This window comes from Pipistrellus hanaki (genome assembly GCF_964339955.1).
Source record: "Pipistrellus hanaki genome assembly, chromosome: 8".
NCBI lineage: Eukaryota > Metazoa > Chordata > Mammalia > Chiroptera > Vespertilionidae > Pipistrellus > Pipistrellus hanaki.
The window spans coordinates 86429423-86453636 of record NC_140510.1 but is presented as its reverse complement, the minus strand read 5'-3'; positions in this window follow the sequence as shown (position 1 = coordinate 86453636).

The window sequence follows — 24214 nt, the reverse complement described above, 5'->3', positions numbered from 1 at the left end:
GGAGGATGTGAGCAAGAGCCGGCCAGTTCGTGTCCCGCTCCGAGTGAGTGACCGGCCTTCTCGCCAAGGGGCACGTCAGGTAATTCATGAATTACACGGCCTGGCTGTCCGCTGGCTCTGCCTGCCCAGCGCAGCACCATTGGCTCTGCCTGTGTGTCCACCGGATTCATCTGCTCATCAGCTTCATCTTACAGGAAATAGCGCCACATAATCCCATCATGTGGAGGCTAATAATAAAGTGAGCAGCAAGCAAAACAGACAGCTGTGGGAGGGTGCTGGTGGGGGAGGGGACTGAGCAAAAAGCCTCATGGACATGAACACGGTATGCGGATAACGGGGGGAGGGGGTGGGCGGTGAGGGGGTGGGGGCAGCTGGAGGAGGGTAATGGGGGACAAACAGTGATGGAAGGAGACGTGACCCGGGTTTGTGAGCACACAGTACAGTGCACAGATGATGTGCGGTGGGATCGTGCACCGGAAACCTGTGTGATTTCGCTAACCATTGTCACCCCGATAAAGTCGACAGCAAGGAACACAGCAGCGTGCTTCCCGCAGGCAGCATGGAGAGCTGCAGTGAGCACATGGCGTTTGCCTGATCGTCACTCTTCACGTGTGAGGAAGCGAAGAGAGCCTCATCACCCGGCTAGCACCAGGCCTCAGGGCAGTGATTTTCACCCGGCGTGCCACAGGCTTTAAAACGTGTGATACTGGACTTCTTTCCCCTGAGACTGTCAGACTAAAAAGTGACGACTGTATGAATGAATGAAAATGACACCTATTTGTTGGGGTCAGATTAGTAAAACATGTATTTTGGTGTGTGTGCTGCAGAGCTTCAGTAATGAGTTTCTGGGCCAGGTGAAGAGAAAGGTTGAAAATTGCTGCTCTAGAACCAAGAGATAAAGCCAGCATCCCTGTTTGTTAGAGTTAAATAGTGAGCTTGAGTCAGTGTCACATGGGCCTTCTCTAGGGATTCTGTAAGTTCACTGGAGGCCTGGCCTGTGCCCCCTTGCAATCCGGGACCCCTCGGGGGATGTCGGACTGCTGGTTTTGGCCGGATCCCCACAGGCCAGGCCGAGGGCCTCCATCGGTGCATGAATTGGCTGCAGGACAGGCCGAGGGACCACACAGGTGCACGGATTCATGCACCAGACCTGAGATGATTGCAGACACGGATCCTGAACAGCTCCTGCGGTCACGGTCACCACACTGAGAAAACCTGCCTCGGAGGGAGCACAGCTGGCTCCTGGTTTCTGTGCAGTTGTTCCTTTTAAAATGTATTTTACTGACTACAGAGAGGAAGCGGGAGGGAGAGAGTCATGGACTGGCGGCCTCCTGCACGCCCCACATGGGGATGGAGCCCACAGTCTGGGCCTGTGCCCTGACTGGGAATGGAACCGTGACCTCCTGGTTCCTAGGTTGATGCTCAGCCCCTGAGCTGCGCCAGCCAGGCCGGTGCCGTGTTTTAAATGCTGGGAACATGTCTGGCGTGGGATGCCAGTGTTCCCCGGGACTGAGGTGACAGCGAGTAGAGGCGGCCAGGACTCCGAGTCCGCAGTGGGCAGGAGTACTCTGAGGGGCAGGTTTTAATGAAGCCTGCTTAAATCTACGCTGTTATCTGTCCGCTCTGTGTAAGTGGAACAACAAAAGGTTCCAAGTACACACTTACATAATTTAGTTTAAAGTTCTCTTCTGAATAAATCTCACGTCTCTTTTTTAGCTGGAAGAAGGGATGGAGGTGCTCCGTATCACCAGAGAAGTTAACTCCAATGACCAGTGTTAAATCACGCTCTGCAGACAACAGTGCAGCTGCTGCTGAGGCCGCAGGGCGGAGAGGAGGGAGCGTGCAGGTGGCAGCGGAGAGGAGATGCCGCGGCCTGCGCCCGTCGCCGGAAGGATCCTGTGAAGGGAGAGGGCGAGCAGCCGCTCCGCTGACAGGCCTGGGGACCTGGCCATGACCTTGAGGCTAGAACTATGTTTAGATGGAAAGTCTTAATGGTGCTTCTGTCAAGGAACATGCCTCTCAGCAGCAGCTGTTTTAGTCAGGAGTGCAACTTTCATTACTGTTAACCCAGAGTGGGGGTTTATTGGCCCACAGCAGCGGGGAACCCCAGCTCCATGCAGCGTCAGCCAGCTGGATGCAGGAGCTTAAACACCACCATCAAGACTCCTCTTTCCTCCTCTCCTGGGTTTGCTTTCTTTAAAAAAAAATTTTTTTTATTGACTTCAGAAAGGAAGGGAGAAGGAGAGAGACAGAAGCATCAATGAGAGAGAATCATTGATCGGCCACCTCCTGCACACCCTACCCACACTGGGGATGGAGCCTGAAAGCCATGCATGTGCCCTGACCCCCAGGTATGGAACTGTGACCTCCTGGCTCAGAGGTTGACTCTCAGCCACAGCCAGGCCTGCCCAGGGGTGTTTTGTTTTGTAGAGCAGTAAGCTGGTACAATGCCCGCGGGAAAGGCGCAGACTGGACAGTCAGGACTGTGAGGCCGCGTCTGTCTAATGCGGGAGCCGCTCTCTCTGGGAGTGGATGCTCAGCACACGGCCGTGCCAAGAAGAAAATCCGATGCCCGGTTCGGATGTCACCAGGAAGCCATCTGTGCGCCTGGAGCTAATAATAGCACAGCCATGATGTGCCAAACAGTCACTTTAATAGAAACGTTTTGTCTGAGCTCAAATCTGCTCGCTCAGCAGACCTGCCTGTGGATCAGGGCGTGTGTCTGCACCTTCAGCTGGAAGCATGCGTCCCCGGAAGGCAGCCTGGGAACTTGGCTGGGGGCTGCTTCGCGTGGGAAACCGCACTAACGGGGTGCTCCCACTAACGGGGTGCTCCCACTAAAGAGGTGCTCCCCACTAACAGGGTGCTCTGATCGTGAAATATCCTCTCACAGTTGATCTTGTGCAAGTAGCAAATCGCTACTCACATGTTGGAGTAGGTATTGGAGGTTTTCCATTGTTCAAAAAGCACAAATAACGCATTCAAAATGCCTGCCAGCTGTTCCTCAAAATCTATTTAAAATAAACATTCCACTTGGTTCATTTTGGTTCCATTAGTTCTCACTCCAAATTTTGTTTCTAAAACACCCGAACATGTAAATAAAATGAAGAAGAAATATTCAAATATTTGAATATTTGGTCTATCTGACTTGAAACATCTGGATCTTTAAAATCATAGAAATGAAGGGATTGTTGTGTTTTATTCAAACTGTTTGATGTGTGTGCTTAACATGTAAGTAGAACCGCTGCCACGTGAGCCAAAGCAGAAGGAACCAGGAAGGGAAAGTCATCTGTGCCTTCCAGGCCTGCTGCCTGAGGTCAGTGACTGCTCTGCTCTCGATGTGCCCACTCTGGTGTTTTCTGTTTTCATCCTCTTCCTGAGGACATAGAGAGGGGAAGGGAGGCGAGAGAAAGAGAGAGAGAGAAACATCTATGTGAGAGAGAAACATGGGTTGGTTGCCTTCCTTACACACCTAGATGGGGGTGGGGTGGGGGGGGGTCAAACCCTCCCCCCAAGGGGCAGCTGGGCCACCCTGGCCAGGCCGACCGCTGCTTTGACTGAAGCGTTAGAGCCACGGCTAATCCTCACTTAGGAACATGGCTAGAATTTTACCCAGCATGACTTCGGTTGTTAATTCAGAAGCATCGTCTGCACCAAAAAATGACATGCTAACGTATCTCTTTAACAAGATTAAGTTCTGGAGCTTAACTAGTGCAAGAAAATATTTAATATTTTGTATTTCACTTTCTTGAACTAGAATATCAATGATAGAATCCAAGAAGTATAAAGAGGCCAACACTTCAAAATACAGTTTTCTGTGGAAGAAATTTCTCTGTAAAATTTTGTAAGATTAATGCTTTCTAAAAGATTTTATTCTGAAATGTGGCCGCCATTATGTGTAATTAATCCTCACATTTTTATGTTGATTAGACCCCTTTGCTTCTGCGCGCGGCACAGAGCGGGCAGCCAATGAGCGCTTCCTGGCCACGCCCACGGCCCCGTGTCTCTCGCCATGGCAGCAGCTTTTGGCTAAAATAACGCTGCGGTCACTCCAGGTACTCTCTGTGCGCGTGGATTTCTCCCCCCAGTTAACCTGTCTCCCCTGAAGTGACCTTCGGGCCGCGGCTGCTTGGGGTGGGCTCCCAATATTGTCGTCTTAGTTCTAGAGGTCCATGTGAGTGGTGCTTGTATATGGAAATCAGTTCTCCCAAATCCATTTGTTGAAGACACTGTGTATTCGTGACACGCTTACTGAGGATGAGTTGACGGCATACGCATGGGCTTACTTCTAGGCTTTCTAGACTGTTCCGTTTCCCTTTTCCCTGTCTTTTTGCCAGTACCATGCTCTTTGGATCACGTGAGCGCTGCAATCTATTTTGAAATCAGGAAGTGTGAGGTCTTCAGCCTTCTCCTTCTTTCTCAAGGTCATCTGGTTATTTGGGGTCCTCTGTGGCTCCATCTGACTTTCAGGATTGTTTCTTGCTGTTCTGTAAAAATGCCATTGGGATTTTGGCAGGGATTGCATTGATTCTGTAGATGGCTCTAAGTAGCGTGGACATTTTAACAATATGATGCCTTCCAATCCATGATCATTGGATGTCTTTCTATTTATTGGTATTTCCTTTAATTTCTTTCTGCAATGATTTATTTATTTATTATTTTTTTAAAAAAATATATTTTATTGATTTTTTACAGAGAGGAAGAGAGAGGGATGAGAGTTAAAAACATCGATGAGAGAGAATCATCGATCAGCTGCCTCCTGCACATCCCCTACCAGGGATGTGCCTGCAACCAATGTACATGGCCTTGACCAGAATTGAACCTGGGACCCTTCAGTCTGCAGACCGACTCTCTACCACTGAGCCAAACTGACTTTGGCCTAAGTATTTATCTTTTTGATATTATGGTAAATAGGATTGTTTTCTTAATTTCCTTTCAGATTGCTTGCTGTTAATATACAAAAATAATTTTTATATGTTAATTTTGTTCCTTTAATAAACTTTGTAACTTTTCTAAATGTGTTTGTTAGGGTTAACAGTTTCCTTGTGTATGTGAACGTGGAGATCAGTTGGGGGCGGAGATATGAAGGTGTGACCATCACCATTCTGTCCAATGTAATCTGAGAGACTAAATAGACTTAGGCATAAACCTATTGCAACTTAAATGTAGGTAAAATGTGTTTGAGTGATATACACAGGCTTAAAAACGTGCATTGGTGCTGACCCTTTAACTACTGACCGGACTTCAGACTTGGTTTCCAGTTACCATGGCGAGCCGGTGTTCTGGCAGAGCCTGGGCCACGCAGCGGCAGGAGGAGGATTTACTGCCAATTGCGCCTTTCTTGTGACTTTCTCCGTTGAGCGTGGTGTGGCTGCATTGTCTGGGAGGACCCGGCTTCCCAGTGATTTTCTAGTGCGTGACCCGGAGGTCAGCAGTGACAGCTTCTATAAAATATGTTTCCTCCCGAAGGCGGCCTGCGCAGCCGCTTCCTTCGGCGCTGTCTGGGGAGGATCCGATAAGCCGCTCTGCTCCCCGCGGGTCAGAGGGCACCGCCTGCCCTCACGCCAGCGGCTGCGGCAGCGGCAGAGCGGGGCGTGTGAGCACCATCACGGGAAGCCGGCCCCGCTGGACGGAGCACAAACACAGGAAGCAGGGAGGCCGTTAGCAGAGGCTATGCTGAGCCTCCCATGTAAAACCCCGGCGGGTCCAGAGCAGCTGTCCCCCAGAGAGCGCTCCGCACCCCACACCCCCAGCAGCTGCACAAGGAGCAGCGTCTCGCTTCCTCCCTCGGGATGGTGGCCCTCTTGTAAAAACACAGGCAAACAACAGTTAAAACAGTCGTGTTTGGAAATAACACAATTTCTGGAAACAGAAAAATTTTCTTAATTTAAAAGTTGTTCCCCTTCTTTTTTCTATGATAAAAAAATTCCAATTTTGTTCTTTTATTTCAAGAGAGGATTTCCATTTTTGTGGCTGATGTTTTGTCTTAAATAAGGGATTTTTGCCTTTTGGAAGCTATAAAACTTTCCTTCAAGGATTTTTTGTTGTTGTTGTTGTAAATTTTAGTGCATCTGGCTTTAAAGAGTTATCTGAGTCCCGGTGGGCATATTCTAGAGATGTATACCAACATAGTAGTTGTATCTATTCAGGGTGGATTAAAAAAAAAATAGTCTGAAGAGGACATACAGAAGGCCAAGAAACATATAAAAAGATGCTCAACATCACTGATCATCAAAGAGATGCAAATCAAAACTACACTGAGACATCACCTCACCCCTGTCAGAATGGCTGCCGTCAACAAATCAACAAAGACAAGTGCTGGCGAGGATGCGGAGAAAAAGGAACCTCGTGCACTGCTGGTGGGAGTGCAGACTGGTGCAGCCACTGTGGAGAACGGTATGGAGTTTCCTCCAAAAAACTAAAAATGGAGCTCCGATTTGACCCCGTAATCCCACTTCTAGGAGTATATCCTAAGAAACCAGAAACACCGATAAGAAAGGATATATACACCCCTATGTTCATAGCAGCACAATGTACAACAGCTAAGATGTGGAAACAGCCCAAGTGTCCATCAGCAGAGAGTGGGTCAGAAAGCTGGGGAGCATCTACACCAGGGAACGCGGTGCAGCAGTAAAGAGAGGATCTCTTGCCCTGTGAGGCAGCAGGGAGGGCTGGAGAGCATCGCGCTGAGTGAAATAAGCCAGGCAGAGACAGACTAGTATCCTGTGATCTCGTTCATTTGTGTCATCTAATGAACAAAATAAACTGATGAACAGAATAGGTTTGGAGGCATGGAGCATGGGCTGACTGAGATTCTCAGAGGGCAGGGGCAGGAGGATGGAAGAGGTCAGCCAAAGACCTCGCAGGCATATAGACATCCCCAGTGGACACAGACAATGAGGCGGTGAGGGCCTGGGTGGGGCAGGGCTGGGTGGATCGGGGGCAGAGGGGGAGAAAACGGGACATTCGAAGTGCTGTCAACAACAAAAATAAAGAAGAAACAAAGGAAGACAACTAAGACAATGATCTGAAAAGTTTGCACAATGATTTCTAAACCCTCCTCTCAAAGAAGAATCCAACCTGATTGTGAAGCCCAGGAGACCAAAGGGGAACCACAGCCATCCTGTGTGGTCTCCCGTTTCCTGTGGCCGTGAGTTTTGGACTGTTTGCTCTCCAGGCACAGTTTGTGAGATGCAGTCAGTGTGTGCACGCACATGCATGTGCGTCTACACTCTAAGCACCACCTGCTAACGCTAGGTAATGGTGTGCCACTCTTTTTCATGTTTTTGTATTCCTCATAATCTTTATTCTTAAAAACTTATCACCATCATCATATATTTTGTTGTTAGTACTCTCCCAAGGATGTTTTTGCATTGGTTTTTAGAGAATTAGAGAATGGGAGGGAGATGGCGAGACGAGAGAGAGAGAGAGAGAGAGAGAGAGAGAGAGAGAGAGAGAGAGAGAGAGAGAGAGAAAGAGAGAGAGAGAGAGAGAGAGAGAGAGAGAGAGAGAGAGAGAGGAAGGAGAGAGGTTTGTGGTTCCACTTACACATGCATTCGCCAGTTATTTGTCCCACGTATCATACACCCGCTGGTTGATTCCTGCGCATAAGGACCACGTTCTCACCCCTGAGCCCAGGTCAGGCCACCAAGTGCACACTGAATACGTGTATTCAATGCTTTTTTGTAGGAAGTTTTTTTCTTGAAAAACCACAATAGAGACAAAAGAGAAGCCTGCCACCCAGCTGGATTGGAAAACAAACACTGTCCTGTTTGTATGGAGCAAAATCCCGGAAACACCAGGAGAAAGACAGCATCTCCTTGAGCTCATGGCCGTGTGCTGGCGGCCGGAGGAGGCCTCGCTGCGTCCAGATGCTCCAGCTGCTGGCCATGGTCCTCTGACCGGGAGGCCACCAGCTGGGGCGGCCGTCTGGCTCCTGGCGTCCGAGGAAAGCCCTCTGAGCATGTCCCCGCCGCCGGGCCAGGCCAGGGGCTGGGAGCGCTGGGCCAGGCTCCTGGGTTGTGCAACCTCCGACTGTTTATTCCCGCCTCTCCCACTCAGGGCCAGGCCCCGGGGGCCGAGCAGCTGTGTGTGGGTGGGGTGTGTGGGTGGGGCGTGGGTGGGGTGTGGGTGGGGTGGGGGTGGGGTGTGGGTCCTCCCAGCGCCGGTCTGAGGGGTGTGCTCAGCGGGACATTCTCCCACCCCACCCTGTGGCACTTCAGACGGCATCCTCGACGGTGGTTGGTAACTTGGTCTGTTCACCCTAATTATCAAGCCAGGGCTTACCCTGTATCTTCGTGGTACTTTATTGGTAAATGACATTGAAAGGAAAGCTGTCAGGTAGTTTGAAATATGTTTCACTTGCTTTTTTTTTTTTTTTTTTTTTTTTAAATTATCTTTATTGTGGGAAGTATTATCGATGTCCCCTTCTCATTTGCTTTTAAAAACGTAATGAGAAATGTGATATCATTACATGTAGGTCAAAGAAAAACCTTAAACTTAGTTGTCAGTTTAAAGAAGTCTACATTTCTGTAAATTACTTTAAAATATTTTTTATTGATTTCAGAGAGGAAGGGAGAGGGAGAAAGAGATGGAAATATCAATGATGGGAGAGAATCATTGGTTAGCTGCTTCCTGAGCGCCCCCTACTGGGGATTGAACCCACCACCTGGGCATGAGCCCTTGACCTCTTGGTTCATAGATCAATGCACATCCACTGAGTCATGCCCAGTGGGCTGTAAATTAGTTTTTAAATTTAGAGTTTTACACATTTTTAGAACAGATTACTGTAGTTGTAAAAAAACCAACCCCACTCATGCTCTATTCTTTGATTAAAAACTACAATTCTAAACACTTTTAATTATTCTTGCCACTGACTTTTTTTGGATTATGGGGGATAAACTTCAAAGAGGACTTAGACCTGCTGGTCTGCTCACCCATAACTGCCCTCCCCTGCCGGCCATCTTGTGGTGGCCATGCTGTGATGACGTGAGGGTGTCACATTCCTTGCCACTTTCCTCTTCCTCATGCTCTTCCTCTTCCTCGCATCCTCCACTCAGTTAAGAAAGAGAGTTGTCAATCAGATTAAAACTTTCACATGTAATGCTGCTAGTGAGTTTTCAAGGTCTTTCACCAGGAAGAATAGAATACAGCAATAAGAATAGTAAGGAATCATTGCCCGCCCGGCGTAGCTGATGGTTGAGGTTGCAGTTTGATTCGTGGTCAGGGCAGATGAATCCCAGTAGGGAGAGTGCAGAAGGCAGCTGATTGATGATTCTCTCATCATTATGTGTCTCTCTCTCCCTCTCCCTTCCCCTTTGAAATCAATTAAAATGTATTTAAAAAAGAATAATAAAAAAACTCAATAGGAGTATCAATGACATTTATGAAACTATTCTAGGGAATAGAATTTAATCTAACAGAATTCTAGTTGTATAACTGTAAGCCAAGTTTTCTTTATTCCAGCAACTCATGTCCTATTAATACGTCTTGCCACAATAAAGGGGGAAAGTCCTAGCTTCAGTTGTGTTTTCAGAGTGGCACATAAACATTTACCTCATTAGTGACCACATCTTGTCATTTAAAACTGCGTGCGTAACGTAAAGTAACTTTTCATTTTTTAAATTCATTTATTCAAGTCAAACCAGAGGGGAGACACTGAGAGGAAAAGACTCATCCAAACTGATTTACTTTTAACTTTTAAAAATACGGTGAATATCCGTGCAGATTATTTGTGTAAGACAATTTATCAAGCCCATTACCTCTCATCTCTCCGGAAGGTTTTGGTGGCATTCACTAAACAATATGTATTGCCCGCTCAGTAGAACCCAGGCAGAGGTGCTTTAAAGAAGTAATAGTGGGGGCTCTCTCCTCACGCTCCCAGCCCCTGAGATAGAGAGACCTGCTCCGGAATGAAGTTCTAAGGGAAAGGAAACTGCTGGATGTCAGCAAAGACTGTGCCTTTAACTTGTTGGGATTTTCCTTAAATTGACGGCATTCTTTATATTTGAAAAGTAGCTGTGAAGTAGGGAAGGAAGCTATTGTTCTTATTGAAAAGAAAGGACAGGAAAGGGGAAAGAGGCTAAGTCTGGCTTCACATGGCAATTCAACCAATGCCGGCAGCTCAGCATTCTGTTCAGTCCTCCCACCCGAGGGAGAGCTTATCTGCCTGTTACAGATGAGAAACAGAGACCAAGTGTTATTTAACATGCTAGAGTCACAAAGCTGAAGTTTATTGGAACCAGAAAGTGAACCTCACGTTTTATGATTATAAACCCCGTGACCGTTTCCCCACCACACAGACTTCTTTTTCTTTTCGGATCTCTTTCCTCGAAATGCAAACTTGAGAGAAATGACAACAACAAAGGATAGAGGGGAGTGACACCATGGACATAAGGCTTCTTTCTTCTTGTCCCCACCACGCTTTTTGTTAAAAGAGTTTCTTTAATGTAAATCCATTCCAAATGGTCCGGTCTTCTTGATTTTGTTATTATAAACATGAACACCACCTTCTAAAATACACTTTCTCAGCTGGAGGTGCCTTCCTAGTTCAGTCTTAGAGCTAATAGAAATAGACATTGTGTTCCAATATTTTACAATTTTGTTCCAATATTTTACAATTTAAAATAAGTAAGCTTATTTTACTGGAAAATAAGCTTAGAGGAAGAGGGTACAGTAATGGTGGGGAGGTAAAAGCACAGAGAATCATTCCTCGCAGCCGATCCATGATTCTCTCTCATCATTGATGTTTCTATTTCCCCCCTCTCTCTTTCTCTGAAATCAATAACATATATATATGATATATATATATATATATATATATATATATGTATATAATTATTATTATACATATAATGTTAGAATAACTGGGATTCTAGAAGGAGAAGAGAGGGAGAAAGGGGCAGAATGTTTATTTAAAGAAATAGTAGCTGAGAACATCACCAATTTGGAGAAGGACTTGCACATCCAAGTTTACGAAGCCAAGAGATCACGCTATTATAATATATCAACAGACACGTCATGCAGCTGTCAAAAGTCAGAGATGAACAGGGAACCCTAAAAACAGCCAGAGAAAACCATAGTAAAACCTACGAAGGACACCACAGGCCAGGAGAGATTGGAATGACGTGTTCAAAGTGTTGAAAGAAAAATTGCCATCCCAGAATACTCCATACAACAAGGTCACCCTCCAGGTGTGAAGGAGAAGCCAACTTGCCCAAACAGATAGAAGCTGATGGAGTTCTTCCCGTTAAGCCTGCCAGGCAGGATACGCTGGGCAGAGGGCCTTACGCTGATGTGAAGAGACACTGACAGGGACGCGAAGGCAGGCAGGACACCACACCGGCAACGGCAAGGTCACGGTCAGACACACAGAGGGGATTCTGGACCCGAAAGGTGTGTGCACCACGTAACTACAGCATAAAGGTTAGAGGGGAGAATATTAAACATAATGATAGCTACTGCAATTTGCTAACAAATACACAATGGAAAAAGAAGTAAATGATGACATAAAAATTACAAAAAGGAGAGGAAAACCATGAAACTTTTGTAGGAAGTCGAAGGTAAGCTGTTGTTAGCTTAAATATGCCATTTTGTTAATGAGATGCTTTATTTAAGCCTCACGATAATCATGATGCAAAAACCTAGGGTAGATTCATAAAAGACAAAGAAAGGAGAAACAGCATACCACCATGGAAAACTGGAACATAAAAGGTAGGGAGAGACATAAAGAAAAAGAAACAAAACACAAAACCACCAGAAAGTGATCAGTAAGTTGGTATTGGTAAGTCCTTACATGGCAATAATAGCACCTCTAAATAAAAAAGGATTGAATTCACAATCAAAAGGAAAATGGATGGATGGATAAAAAGAATATCTACATGCCGTCTACAAGAAATTCACTTCAGCTTTAAGGACACATATCGGCTTAAAGTAAAGGGAGGGAACAAGATATTCCATGGAAGTGGAAACCAAAAGAAAGCTATACTAATATTCAAAAATAGGCTAAGCCTAAAACAGTAGCAAGGGACAAAAGGTCATTATATCATGATAAAGAGGTCAATACATCAAGAAGATACAATCATAGACATGTGGGCATGCTGACAGATCCGACGGGCGAGATGGACAGCAACCCGATAACAGCAGTGGACCTCAGTACCCTCCTCTCAGACCGGATCGATAATCCAGATAGGAAATCGATAGGGAATGCTGGGCTTGAGCCATACATTAGGGCAAACAGACCCTGCGGACATTTCTGGAACATGTCATCCAACAGCAGCAAAGTAAACATTCTTCTCAGTGAACACGGAACGTTCTTAAGGGAAGGTTGTATAAAGCACATGAAATGTGTCTTTGAAATTTAAGAATATTGAAGTCATACCAAGTACCTTTCCAACCTCAAAGCTGTGAGACAAGAAATCATTAACAAAAGAAAAGCTGAAAATGGACACACATGTGGAATTTAAACCCAATACTGTGAAACAACAAATAAAAAAGAAAAAATTAAAAAAAAGAAAAATGAAAATGGAAACAAAACCTGTCAAAAGCTCTGGTATGCTTCAAAAGCAATTCTTAGAGGGAAATTTATAGTGCCAAATGGATATCTTAAGAAATAGAAAGATCTCAAATGAACAACTTAACTTTACAACTCCAGGAACTTGAAAAAGACCAAAGCCCAGGGTTGACAGAAGGAAGGAAATAAAGATCAGGGCAGAAACACATAAAACAGAGACTGAAAAACAATAAAAAAGCACAACTAAGAACTGGTGTTTCAAAAAGATCAACAAATCTTCAGCCAGTATAACTTAAAGAAAGGGAGAGGAGATTCAAAAGAAGAAATGAAGGGAGACATTGCTACCGATAGCACAGAAACGCACAGGCTTGTGGGAGACTGCTCTGGGTAATTACATGCCGAGGAACTGGACAGCCTAAAAGAGAAGGAGCTGTAAGGCACATCATAACGTTTATGGACAATAATACCGTATTGGAACCGCAAAGTCTCTGAGAGATCAGAGCTTAGTTATTTCCACCACAAAAAGGAGTAATATCTCTGATATGATACCATTGTTCGCTAATGCTATGGAGCCAATCGTATGCAGTATATAAATGTAAAGATCAACATGTTGAGCACAAACTTACACAATGCACTCATGTGAATTATGTCTCAATAAAAATAAACCTCAATAAAGCAGACTAGAAGGTAAGTAATATTTCACTGGATCGAGGTTTACTCAAGTTTAATCGCACAGTGAGCTACTGTCGTAAAAATAAGTTCCTAAGGACATACATTAGTAAGAGTTTATTGAATTTCACCATTTACTGTCCACCAATAACTTTGGCAGAACAGATTTCCATTTCACAATTCCATGATGAAATACTCGGCTGCTATGCAAACTTTGGCATGACTAACTCTCAGGGGATGGCGATGTTGAATAAAATTAATTTTTAGAAAATGAAAAAGGCTCATATATATTTCCCTTACATACACACACAAAAATAAATGATGTCGTGACCAAGATTAAGGGTATTTATCCAAATGAGTGTAGCACATTTAACACACACTTAGTAGGTCTACATTGAACCCAAAGAAATGCTCTTAGAATCTCTTAAGTATTGATAGAAATGGATGCATGTGAGAGAACATCCAGTCCTGAGAGAATTGGACACGGAGTTCTTATTCAGTTGGATGATTTTGGTAATAGGTAAAGGAAAACTATTATTAAGTGAAATATTTTAGAGATCATTTTAGTAGAGATGAAAATGTTAAATAAGTGATTACCAAGCACAATGTAAAAAAGGGTCCTGGCTCTTTGTCTCTTATATAAACCCCCCTTATGCAAAGAAAGTATGTGTGATCTACAGACAAATTTCCCAGAATATTTTTTAGTAGTGGCCATCATTTATTGGGTACCTACTCTGTCGCCAGTCACTATTTCAGTCATTTGTGTACTCTTCATAACATCCCTAATAGAAATTACTATTCAAATTTCATGAAGGAGAAGTCGAGGGTCATACGGAAACCGCAAAGCTAACTAGCTGTGCGCTCACAGTGTACCCAGGTGTATCTGACCCAACACCTGTGACTCCCCCTCACACTGCAGTCTCGGGATTTCCAGCTCACCCACTCGTGCCAACATCGCCTCCACCTGCTCCCTACACCACCGGCACCTTTTCCCTCTTCCCGCCCACACCCTGAGGCCGCAGTCAGGTGGGGGAGGGCCTGTGAGGATAGAGGGCAGAGCTCAGCCTCAGCTCCTCCTCGTGTTCCACGTTGTAAAGACGGAGAGGAATTGCAACCACGGCCGCTCCTCCCCTTCTCCACGCGCTGTATCCGTCCAGCCGCCGGAACAGGGTAAGATCCCAATTTCATATCCATGTATGTGTGGGTGGAGAGGTGGAGGGTGAAGGTCATGGCAGGGAAGCCAGGCGGTCTGTGGCCTCCGGTGGGTCTTGTTCTTGGCCGCGTAAGCAGAGCCCAGCGCCGAGGGTCCTGTGCTCACTCTCTATCCATCAGGTATCACCTGGCCCCCTCGAGGTCCTGGTGCTGATTCCCGGTCCTCCTCCTCCTCCCACCGAGGGAGGGACACGGCTGAGCGCTGCAGGGTTTGTCCATCTTAACACTTTGCTTCGAACACACTGTTTGTCTCCCCGTTTCTTCATGACGGCCAACAGGCCTTCATTTCTAGAAAACAAGGTGGTGTTTGTTACAAAGGCATTGCTGCACTGAAAAATCAATCTGCTTTTAGGGTGTTTTTTTTCTACATAAATGAACATGGGAGGAAGAAAGTCTTTTTTAAAAAAAAATATATTTTATTGATTTTTTTCAGAAAAACGGGGAGATAGTTAGAAACATCGATGAGAGAGAATCATCGACCAGCTGCTTCCTGCACACCCTTTACTGGGGATGTGCCTGCAACTCAGGTACATGCCCTTGACTGGAATCGAACCCAGGACCTTTCAGTCCGCAGGCCAATGCTCTATCCACTGAGCCAAACCTGTCAGGGTGGGAGGAAGAAAGTCTTGATGTAAATGTAAATGAATGTTATGATGTTCATACGTCAATCATATTGAGACACCCAGGGTGACGGAAGGAGAGCCTGCCTACTAAGTGTTGTACTTAATCGCTTCTGCTCGATATGGAGGTTGGGAGGCTCTGAGGGTGGGGAGCCAGCTGGTTAGATTTCAAGAGACCAAGAGGCCACCCAAAGCGTAACTACAGCACAGATGCTGCCCCCGGGCTAGTTCACCAGACTCCTCTTGTCAGTACGATAAGTCAGAGGTGCTGGCTGACCGAACTCACCAGGGACCGCAGCGTATCAACCAGGAAGCCAGGAGTTATTCGACAATGAGAACTGTAACAGCCAACATAACCCAATCCTCCGTCCGCCAGCCAGCCTGTACTTTTCCACAAGAACCAGAAATGTACGGGGAGTGCGAGGAGTCAGAGAAAGTGACGTATTTGATCTGAGGGTGTGGTAGCTTTTCTACAGTAGAAATACGTCCTACTTCACACTGCTGAGGTGATGGAGTGTCAGCAGTTGTCTTTCTCGTTACATTGCTGATACAATCCTCATGATTTACACATTTTTTCTTTGTAGTTTTTATTTTTTTATTTTTTATTTAAACACTCTAGCCCACCTGGTGTGGCTCAGTGATTGAATGTTGACCTAGGAACCAGGAAGTCAAGGTTTGATTCCCAGTCATGGCACATGCCAAGGTTGTAAGTTCCATCGCCAGTAGGGGGCATGCAGGAGGCAGCAGAACAATGATTCTCTCTCATCATTGCTGTTTCTATCTCTGCCTTCCTCTTTGAAATCAATAAAAAATATTAAAAAAATAAAAATATGCCTATCTAGTTATAATCTAGTATTTTTTGGAGCTCCTTTAAATGATATTCCTGCCCTAACTGGTTTGGCTCAGTGGATAGAGCTTCAGCCTGCGAGGGGTCCCGGGTTCAATTCCGGTCAAGGACAAGAACCTTGGTTGTGGGCACATCCCCAGTGGGGAGTGTGTAGGAGACAGCTGATCGATGTTTCTCTCTCATCGATGTTTCTGATTCTCTATCCCTCTCCCTTCTTCTCTGTAAAAAAATCAATAAAATATATTTAAAAAAATGATATTCCAATATACAGTGAATAGTTGAACAAAAGCTGCATTTGACCACAGTAGGGGAAGGTTTGTGTTAATTCTTCACAACTGTATTCACACAGTGTAAGTACACTCAGGAAATTAGCTCCAACGACTGCCAATGATATATTCTGGGTCAGTCACATCTACGGGATATCATAGAACAGTCAGCTGTATCAGAATTGACAAACCTACCAAAACATTTTGTAGAGAGGGGAGGTATGTCCACGTTATGTCAGAAAACGAATGTAAAGTGAGTTCAGAAAACAAAGCAGATGGCATATATCTACTGTAATTCCAAAGGGTACATCGCTTTAAAATTCAAAGAGAAAATTCCCAAATTATGTCAACTACATAAATATTTTGGTATAGGTGAGCCAATCTTGAACTTCAACCAAAGGAGTTTATTTACTGAAATGCCTAAAGGACCTCATTATAATAGCCTTGCTGAATGGAATAATCCTATAAATTACTACATAATTACATACTTTTTAAAAAGAATACATTTTTATTGATTTCAGAGAGGAAGGGAGAGGGCCAGAGAAATAGAAATATCAATAATGAAAGAGAATCATTGATTGGCTGCCTCCTGCATGCCCAACCCTGGGACGGAGCCCACAACCCAGGCCTGTGCTCTGACCGGGAATCGAACAGTGACCTCCTGGTTCATAGGGCGGTGCTCAACCATGCTGGCTGGGGAACCTATAATATTTTAATCATGATAGATTTCAATGAATAACTGGTGGGTAAATTCAAGTGAATGTTCAAATGCTTCTAATGATGTATAATGAAATCAAGCTACAATTCTACAGAATTTCATAATGCAATAAAGTACGTGATACAGGACTATAAAAACCACAAGGACATCCCTGGGACCTGGGGGGAATCAGCTCAGCGACCTCATGTTTATATGTTTAGTTTTGAGAACTTTGTCCATATTTGATGCACTGAGCACGACCCAGGCCACCAGGAAGACAATCAGGCAAAGATAAATAGACGACAGCCTTCATGTGCTGAATGAGAATCACGTGGAAAGTCTCTGGGTCCTATTTGCTGGAGACGAGCAGCCGAGACTTGGGAGCCAGACAGACCTGGGTGTGTCACTGGGATCTGCCATGAACCAAGCAGCTTGAGGGAGCTGCTGCTTTCAGGATTAGTTTTTTTCAATTATAAACAAAGATACCCACGCTGTCAACACAGGTGACGGTTATGTCATGAAGGTTAAGTGGGATAATGTCCACAAAGAGCCAAATACACTGAGTGGCCAGATTATTATGATCTCTGAACGCTTAATAATCTGGCATCTGGCCACTCAGTGTATATCCTATATAATAAAAGGCTAATATGCAAATTAACCCCTCAACCAGGAGGACGACCAACCGGCAGGCCAGCCAACCGCCCATTACCCCCCCCCCCCCCCCCGCTGGCCCATGCACGAATTCATGCACTAGGCCTCTAATATGTGTATACTGAGTGGCCAGATGGTTATGCGTTCAGAGATCATCATAATCTGGACACTCCATGTAAGTGTTCCACATGTTCACTTCTTTACTGCGAGCTGGAACCCTGTGTTATGTTGGGATAAAGGGTTATATGTCCAGGAATCCCCCGGGAAGTGGAGATATAGTATGTGAGAGGCAAACTTTTACCGGGTACATTTTAGTTTCAATCAGCATTTGTATGTATGTGTGTGTGTGAGTGTGTGTATGTGTGTGTGTGAGTGTGTGTGTGTGAGTGTGTGTATGTGTATGTGTGTGACTGTGTATATGTGTGTATTTGTATGTGTGTACGTGTATTTATGTGTGTGAGTGAGTATGTATGTGTATGTGTGTGTGAGTGTGTGTATGTGTGTATGTGTGTGTGAGTGTGTGTATGTATGTGTGCAAGTGTGTGTATGTGTGTGAGTGTATGTGTGTGTGAGTGTGTGTGTGAGTGTGTGTGTGTGAGTGTGTGTGTGAGTGTGTGTGTATGTGTGTGTGAGTGTGTGTGTGTGTGTGTGAGTGTGTGTGTGTGAGTGTTTGTGAGTGTGTGTGTGAGTGTGTGTGTGTGAGTGTGTGTGTGAGTGTGTGTGTGTATGTGTGTGTGTGTGTGAGTGTGTGTGTGTGTGAGTGTGTGTGAGTGTGTGTGTGAGTGTGTGTGTGTGTGTGTGAGTGTGTGAGTGTGTGTGTGTATGTGTGTGTGAGTGTGTGTGTGTGAGTGTGTGTGTGAGTGTGTGTGTGTGTGTGAGTGTGTGTGTGTGAGTGTGTGTGTGTGAGTGTGAGTGTGTGTGTGTGTGTTTGCGCGCATACACACACATCTATTCTCTAAGGTATGGTCAAGAGAGGAGAGGGGTCGTTTCGCAGCTGATGACCTGTGTGAGGAGCGGTCGGTGCCATGGGACTCAGGCCAATGGCTCTGGGGGAGAGGCCCAGGCAGACATCTTGTCCCGAGGCCACGAGAGAGCTCTGGTTCTGGACCAAAAGGGAGGTGATGCTCGAATCGCGGCTGGGAGCAGTGCTGCCCAACAGGAAGACTTCATCCCAGCAAGCGTCGCCTCCTGGTGTTCCAGCCGAGAGCCATTCCATCGGCTCCTCTAGGGATCCTCTGAGGAGCGGAGAGGAGGCCGTGGTGCGGGGCTCGGGTCCCCCGGGCCCATCCCGGGTCTGGCCTGGATGCTTCAGGACAGCGCCTCCGCTCCTGCCACCCCCAGTCCCGTCTGAGGGCCAGTGTTCGGGGGAGCCATTCAGTAAGATGGGGCCTTGGCTAGAGTCACTTCCAGTTCGATCCAGCGGAGATAGTGCTGCTTGTCTTGCACTGCAGGGTCATTTGCCGAGAAGTGCAGACATGTGAAGTATGAGTTCTGAAGTAAAGAGAAAAACAAAAAAGGTAAAATTTTGCTATTGTCACATTTGGATGAATCATGATGAGTTTCTCTTCCAATAAACTCTTTTCAGATGTGTGCAGTCCTTGATAGTAAACTGACTTTAATGAACATTTACAGTCCAGGTAGCTCTGGGGGAATTTCGTCGAAACTGCTGTGGAAACTCTTAGGCTGCACTCACATTTCATTTACTTGTCACAAGAGGGAGTCAGAACTCTGCTAAACAGCACGATGTTCAAACTTTCCCTAAGTCAGTTGTATGAAAAGAAACCCCAGGAGCCTGGCCAGTGTGGCTCGATTATTGAGCATCGACCTGGGAACCAGGAGGTCAGGGTTTGATTCCCGGTCAGGGCACAGGCCCGGGTTGTGGGCCCCATCCCCAGGGGGGGGCGTGCAGGAGGCAGCCGATCCATGATTCTCTCTCACATCAGGGATGTTTCCATCTCTCTCTCCCTCTCCCTTCCTCTCTGAAATCAATAAAAGCTCTCAGGAGAAACGACTTTTCTTCTCCCTGACTGACGCAGGGCCTCCCCGATCAGTGTTTAATTTCAAACTGATGTGACGTTACCTCCAGGTGGTGAAAGACATTTATAAAAACGGGAATCTGCTTCCCACAGGGTCATTTCTTGTTCTGGGAAGGTCTGCGTGTCACTGTCATGCTATTTTGCTCATCTGCCCGCGTTAGCCATCAAGTTGTCAACATGTTAGCGACGGCAAACCCCGCCGGGCCTCTCGGACGATGAGGCAACGGCGTGATGAAATGGCTGCAGCAGCGGGAAGTGACCTTTCCGAGGCGGAGCTGGGACTCCCGGCCCGGGGGCTCCATGACCTATGACGGCTGCTGTTTTCCAACCTCCTTGTTTTCCTTTATTTATTTATTTTTAATTTCTTTATTGATTAAAGTATCACATATTTGTCCTCAACCCTTCATTCCAATCTCCAACCCCCCCTCCTACTCATGCCCCCACCCCCCTATTGTCCTTGACCACTGGTTAGGCTCATATGCGTGCACACAAGTCCTTTGGTTGATCTCTCCCTTTTATCCCCACCCTCCCTCTGAGGTCCAACAGTCTGACCCATGGCTCCTTATCTCTGGGTCTGTTCTTGTTCATCAGTCTATGTTGTTCACCACTTCCCCCAGATGAGTGAGATCATGTCCTACTGGAAATACACTTATAAGAATCAAAGATAAGACAAGCAATAATGGTTATGCTGAAAGGCAGATGAATCAGTCTGTAGAGTTTCTTTCTGGGCCACCCGTTCTTTTGAGACCCAATTTCCATGTCAAACAGTGGTTTCCTTTAAGGAGCCGTGCGCACGCAGTCACCTCATGCACCGTGCAGTCCCCGGGTGTCGGGCAGTCTGTGGAGGAGAAGTTGGGAATGTTTCCCGGCTCTCTAAAGAGAGCTCCCCCGGCTTCACGTGGACCGCGCCACGCGTGTGCTCCGCTCCCGGACGCGGGGCGGACGTGGTGATGAGCTGATGACCCATCTGAGCCGTGGGCTGTTCTTCCTGTGGCATCCTCACAAGAATGACACATGGAGAGAGAACTGGTCCCCAGTGTGAGGTGAATTAGGCAGCTCCATGTATGCATCCTTCCTTGCGGGTTTGGAAAACCACACAGATGTGAATGGCCCAGAAATGTTGTTCTTCGGAATACTTATGGAAACGATTCAACAGGAAGGGGACTTCGGCCACAGTCCTTTCTAGCGAGAGCCATCGGAAGCGTTTGCTGCCCGTTTTCCTCTTTAAACGTTAGCTGTACCCAGGAGCTCTGAGCTGAGACAGGGGTCCTTATTGTTTTTGATGCCTGAGCTGTTCATGTCAGCTCGCTCCGTGCTGGCTTCTGGGAGCCCTGCAGCAACAGCACCCCTATTCCCACTGCCCCCACTCCCTCCTTCTCCCTCCTCTCCCCCCCACTCCCCCCTACTCCCTCCTCCCCCCCACTCCCTCCTGCTCCCTCCCCCCACTCCCCCCTACTCCCCCCTCCTCCCTCCTCCCCCCCACTCCCTCCTGCTCCCTCCCCCCACTCCCCCCCACTTCCCCCTCCTCCCTCCTCCCCCCACTCCCTCTGCTCCCTCCACTCCCCCCCACCCCCCCCACTCCCCCTGCTCCCTCCACTCCCCCACGCCTCCCCAGGTCCCACAGGGGTGTGTTTCCCTCCCTCCTGTGGCTTTAGCTTACGAAAGTATGAATACGAGGTCGCAGGCAATGAAAACTCAAAAGAAGTGACCTGAGCTGACCACCTCCGAGCCGAGAGGCCGCGGTTCCAGGCCATTGAGACTGCGAGTCACACTTGTCTGGAGGGCACAGCCTGAGAGCCGCCTCTCACTGAGCGAATCGCTAAGCTAGGAGAGTTACCCTCTGGAACAGGCTCCGCCACACACATTACAAGCACAGGATAGGAACACTAGCTCCACACTCAGTCTTGTTCTATCTATGATGCATGTCGTCAAACTTGTACTGAGGAGTGAAGGTTAAAGAACAGATAAGAATTCACCTAACACAGGGCGAAGGGGTCTCAGAAAGCAAAGCACACTAGTACACGTAACATTCGTGCAATTTTAACATCAATGATGTATTCCATTCTCACGGTTTTGAAAAGACATTTGTCGAACGCCTGCTTCATCGTTTTAACCTGTTGTTAAATGAAGAATTCAAGGTGGTTTACATAAATATAAGAAGACTGAGGAAGAGAACATCGCTTGGGATTAGCAGGAGAGAGGAGGAAAGGAGAAATCAGGAACCCCAAATAAGACGGAGGCAGGAATTGAGACTTTTACCCACTTGTTGGTGGTGAGTATAAATGGCCTTTCCTTTCCGGACAGCCAGGCGGAGCGGAGGAAGCGCAGGCAGAGTGTGGATCCCTCCTGAGATAAAAATAACCCGGTTTCTCCAGAAGAGCACCAGCAGCTGGGACACTGGGAGCCAGTGGCACTTCCCCTCTGGTTCCCATGGAAACAACATGTAACTAAGTCATGGCCTGGTGAGCGCCTGCTTCCCTGCAGGCCTGCCGTGAGCACCTCACCGGCCACGGGCCCGGGGGCTGGGGTGGCTGAGCTGCCGGAGGGACACAGGAACATACTTCAAACACGCCATGGAGCCTTAGGGCCCAGGTAGGCCACAGCATGTGGGTGCCGAGGGCCTTCCGGAGAGAAGGTGCCTCACGGCGAACTGAGAGCCATGGCTGCGCTCAGCAGCACCAGCGCTCACAGCGGGTCTGTGGGCGTCTCCTCCCGTGTCCGTGTCTAACCGTGGTCACAGGCCCTGAGCCGGGGCTGGGACTCCGGTGGCCTGTCCCCGCCACCTAGCCCCGTGGTCGGCAAACTCATCAGTCCACAGAGCCCAATATCAACAGCACAACGATGGACATTTCTTTGGAGAGCCACATTTTTTAATTGTAAAATTCTTCTAAGGCCACTTCTTCAAAATATAGACCCACCCAGGCCATGGCGTTTTGTGGGAGAGCCACACTCCAGGGGCCAGAGAGGCCGCCTGTGGCTCCAGAGCCGTGGTTTGACCTCGTCCCAGGCTGCTGCTAGATACGCACTGGACTGAGCTCCCTAAGGATTCACGGGTTAAAATCTGCTACAAAATGAACTCCAAGGGCCCGTCGTAGACAGATGGGTAACGAAGCTGTGGTACACAGGCGCAGTGGAATATTACTCGGCCATGAAAAAGAACAGAATCTCACCGTTTGGACAGCACGGACTGACCTAGAGGGTACTGTGCTGAGTGAAGTGAGTGAGGCAGAGAGACAAAGGCCGTTCGGGTTCACTCGCTTGCGGGATCTGAACGATACTAACGGAGAAGGAGCACTGCCCTTGATCGTAGGGTAGAGTGTCTCTATGGGACTTCTTTGTAAAATATATTTTATTGCTTTTACAGAGAGGAAGGGAGGGGAACATCAGGGGGCACTCTGCGGAGTGTAAGATTGTCTGCTGGGCTGCGCTCCGGACACTAACACAAGGCCACAACCAATTAAACTGCGATGGAAAAGTTCAAACGTACGTGTTTAAAGAAAACAAGACAGCGAAGCGAAGTCAGAACTCATGCAGTTGATTGTGTTCTGCAGAGTGCTGCGACTTCACGGGGAGACAGACTTAGTGACTGTTCAGCTGGTTTCTGACCTTGAATCAGTGACACATGACATTTGAGTTGGAGTGACTCAACCATTTGTTACCTAACAGCCGAGGGGTGCTGTGTGAGTGTGAGTGTGTGAGTGTGTGTGTGTGTGTGTGAGTGTGTGCGTGTGAGTGTGTGTGTGAGTGTGTGTGTGTGTGTGAGTGTGTGTGTGTGAGTGTGTGTGTGTGTGTGTGTGTGTGCGTGTGCGCTCAGTCTAAGACAGGGCTGGGCGAGGGACAGGATTTATAATTGCTCCTCGCCAGTTCAGTCTGGAGGTTTCTCACGGGGGGGGGGGGGGGGGGGTTGGGAGCCCAGCTGGAGGGAGGGGGCTGGGAAAGCTTTGAGGAGGTGCTGAGTTCCAGCTGCTTAATCAGCGAGGCTGGGCGGGGCCAGACAAGGACTGGGAGAAGGGAAGGAACCAGGCGGGGCAGCCGGGAGTGGGAATGGCCGCCTGGATCGGGAGAAACAATGGCTAGGAGGGCGGGGCAGGATGAGACCAGCAGCTGCTCACTCACATCTGTGAAGTCAGCCAAGTTTATGTATTTATTATTATTTAAAAATATATTTTATTGATTTTTTTTTTTTTTACAGAGAGGAAGAGAGGGGGATAGAGAGTCAGAAACATCGATGAGAGAGAAACATCAACCAGCTGCCTCTTGCACATCCCCCACTGGGGATGTGCCCGCAACCAAGGTACATGCCCTTGACAGGAATGGAACCTGGACCTTTCAGTCCGCAGGCCGACGCTCTATCCACTGAGCCACACCGGTTAGGCTCAACCAAGGGCATTCCCTGACAGTCCGGCTTGCGTCAGATGAAGTTGCTAGGACTCGGCGGGGCCTCCCAGCAAGCATCGCTGTCACGGGCCACTGGCTTCCGAAGGCGAGGTTAGCGTAGAAACCCCGGGATAATGTTCAGTTCGTGTCAGATGGCCTCACGTGAGGACGAACACGTGCTCTGTGGCCAGGCCGAGAGGCCCCGGCTCCTGCTCCCTCCTGCCCCACCAGCCAGTCCGCCTCGCTGCTGGGAAAATAGTCTTCATTAAAACCATCAACCACCCCGGCATCGGTCACCCTTACGCTTGGATAAGTGACATGGAACTGT